Source organism: Vombatus ursinus, unplaced genomic scaffold (assembly GCF_900497805.2).
Source record: "Vombatus ursinus unplaced genomic scaffold, bare-nosed wombat genome assembly UNPS02014426.1, whole genome shotgun sequence".
NCBI classification, from domain to species: Eukaryota; Metazoa; Chordata; class Mammalia; order Diprotodontia; family Vombatidae; genus Vombatus; species Vombatus ursinus.
In genome coordinates, this window is record NW_020954204.1 from 81,655 (window position 1) to 85,102 (window position 3,448).

At 43.9% G+C, this 3,448-nt stretch overlaps 1 pseudogene; it reads right to left on the bottom strand.

Moving 5' to 3' along the window:
* Window positions 1–1,282: 1,282 nt before the first annotated feature.
* On the bottom strand, window positions 1,283–1,956 carry LOC114042396 (annotated as a pseudogene).
* Window positions 1,957–3,448: the final 1,492 nt, after the last annotated feature.

Consider the following 3,448-nt stretch of genomic DNA (forward strand, 5'->3'; position numbering starts at 1 on the left):
AACTGATATTTTTGCAATTATTTAGATCTGACTTTATTTGTGTGAAAATCATTTTATAATTGTGTTCATATAGTTCCTGGGTTTGTTGTGGCAGGTATACTCCCAGATAATTTATATTGTCTAAATGGAATTTCTCTTTCTCTCTCTTGCTATTGAGCTTTGTTAGTAATATATAGAAATGCCAATGATTTATGTTGGCTTATTTTACATCCTACAACTTTGCTAAAGCTGTTATTTCATTTTTTTTCAGGCAGTAACCTGTAATCACTGATATTTATTAGAGTGCATGTTTAAAAAATTCAAACTCTTAGAAAGTGTCCAAACCTAAAAAACTCTGAAGTTCCCAGCGGTTAATGTCAGTGTCCATGTTCACAATTTACATCTTACAATTTAAGAGAAGGGTGCTGGACCAGACACAGATAATTGTGGGGGGCGGGGGGAGTGGGTTCCTCTGACCCAGACTTCAGAAGTAGGGCCCTTGCTGCCCCCTTGTGGAAGCAGAAGACTTGCATCTCCCGATTAGACAGCACCTTGCTGAAAAGTTTCAGTATTGATCGGTCCGTGGTTACAAACTGTTTTGAGATTGCAGAGAGACATTCAAGGTTTACCATATTACAACCCAGCCACCCAAACTCCAGGTAAGTTACTTCCCCTAAGCTTAAACATCATTATACTCTGGTCAGTAGACCCAAACTAGTAAGAGATGATATAAGGAAATGAGTCAAGTTACAACTTCAGAAATGCCTGGACAGCTCAGCTCAACTCCACTGGCAGCTTTTTGTATACGAGTTTCTATGGGAAGACTCTGACCTCGTACACTTTGGTTTAAATAGATTGTGGTGTGTGTGTGTGTGTGTGTGTGTGTGTGTGTGTGTGTGTGTGTGTGTGTATCAAGACAACATAGAAGCACAATGAAAATCACATCTCTTTATCCAAATTGAAAAAAAAAATTACAGCAACCTCTAAAAGAGTAAGAATACTGTCAAATTAAATTCCTATCCACTCATTCAAAAGCAAAAATAATTTCCATTAAAGACAAAGACATAATTTGAAGGAGATGCTAAACAAATGTGAAGTTTTAACCAAGCCTTAATCTAGGCAGACTGTTGGTCAAAACCGCTGCTGGGAGTGCATCCCCAGCACCCGATGGAGAGTTCACCCATCCAAAGTCATTGCAAATCCTTAAGTTCCCAGCAGGAGCTGAAGAAGGGAAATCCCAGCCACCTCCAGGTCCAGGAGATGGGAAGGGGGAGGCCTTCTCTGTCATAGTTCCGAAGGGCAATCATCTTTGCAAGGGAATAATATTGCAGCCTAGCAATCCTTTCCCAGCCCAGCGCATAGGGGACAAGCCTCAGCTGGAGCCTCTCACCTGTCCGCAGCACTACCACATTCAACGGATGCCCTTCACTATGCCGGACCACTGTTCCGATGTTCTGCAGAGTCTGGAAGTTGAGGGCAATCACTGAGCCAAACTCCACGATCTCATCATCCACTGGGAGACTCGAGTTGCTGGCAGGAGAGCCCGGGCTGATGCTGTTCGCTTTAGCAAACGGCCGAGGGGGACTCTGGCTCAGGCCCTGGCCTTGGGTCAAGGCCTCATTCTGTGTCTTGGCTGTGTCCCTTGCTTGCTTCTCCTTCCTCCTGGTGTGGAGCCCAGGTTTCTTCTACCTGCTTCATCAGGGCTTTGTGGTCATCCTGCAGACAAATAATGTCGTGCCTCGCCATACGGACTTGATACACATCCACATCTACTCGAGGATATCCCTCAATGTCGACCAGAGGCTCATTCATCCCAACTCCTTTTTGGTCCTCCAGGACGTCGTGGTAGGACTTGATCTGCACCTCGATCTCATCCTTCCGCCGCACCAGCTCCTGCACATCGCTGATGTTCAGCGGGGCTGTCCAGGGTCTCTCCGGCGAAGGCCTCTTGTCTTCCTACTCCCTCCTCTCAGACATCTCCAGCTGTTAATTATTTTAAGGAGACAATTCTGCTTTTTAAGGAGCTATTTTCTTCAATGAATTTTTGAACATTTTCCCCCATTTTTTGTGCTTCCTTTAGCAAGCTGGAGACCCTTTTTTTCATGATCCTCTTGTCTAATTCTCATTTCTTTTCCCAATTTTTCTTCCTACTATCTTATTTGATTTTTTAAAAAAATGAACTTTTCAGGAGTTTGTTTTTGTTTTTGTTTTTGTTTTTTTGGGGGGGGGTGTATGAGACCAATTCACATTTTTCTTTGAGGCTTCACATATAGGTGTTCTGCCATTGTTGGCATCTTCTGAGTTTGTATTTTGATCTTCCCTGTCACCATAGTAACTTTCTATGGTCAGGATTTTGATTTCTTTTTTTGGGGGAGGGGTTTGCTCATTTTTTTCTGCCTATTCCATGGCTTTTAAAGTTGAGCTCTGCTCCTGGGGCACAAGGGACACTGTTCCAAGTTTCTTGGGGAGGAGGGAAGGGCCTGGCCACTGACCTGCTGCATCCAGGCTGCCAGACCTGGCCTCTCACTTGCTGTGCCCCTCATAAGCTCACCTCCTGTGCTGGGGCTTTCAGGCTTAAACACTTTTCAGCTGCTCCAGGGCCACTGGGCCTGGCCATTTGCCTGTTGTTCAGGGGCCTCTGCTGTTTGCCTGCCATGCTTGAATCACAGGAATTGACTACTTGCCCACTGCCCCAGGAATTGTGACCTCACACCTTACCCACTGAGCCACTGGCCTTGTATTCTGAGACCATGGTTACTGACCTATGTGTGGCTAGGGGCCTCCAGATGGCTTACCCAGACCTTTTACCCAAGTGTTGCACTCCTCTTTTACCTGAATTAGACAGCAATTTCTTGTAGTCTTTCTAAGTTGTCTCAGGCTGGAAATTTTTTTTTTACCCCATATTTGCATGGATCCTGCTGCTCCAGAATTCATTTAAGATGTTAGTTAAAGTTGTTTGGAGAAGAATTTGGAAGAGCTCAGATAAGCCCCTGACTTTTCTCCACCATCATGGCTCCACCCTTACTCCTTTCCATATCTTAAACCAATCAGTTGTTCCATGTTTGGTTCTAACTGTTGCTTCTTGACCTGCATACAGGTTCATCAGAACACAAGTAAAATAATCTGGTACTCCAATTTCCTTGAAAACTTGCCACATTTTGTTGTGATCCAGACAGTCAAAGGCTTTACTGTAGTCAGTGAAGTAAAAGTAGATGCTTTATAGGAGCTCCCTTGCTTTCTCCATAATCCAGCTAATGTTGGCAATTTGGTCTCTAAGTTCCTCTGCGTCTTCAAAAATCACCTGGACTTCTGGTAATTCTAGTCCCATATATTGCTGCAGTTGAGCCTGCAAAATCTTAGGCATTAGCTTGCTTGAGTGTGAGATGAATGCAATTGTTTGCTAATTTTGACATTGTCTGGTATTGCCCTTCATTAAGATTGTGATATAAACTAATCTTTTTCCAATCCA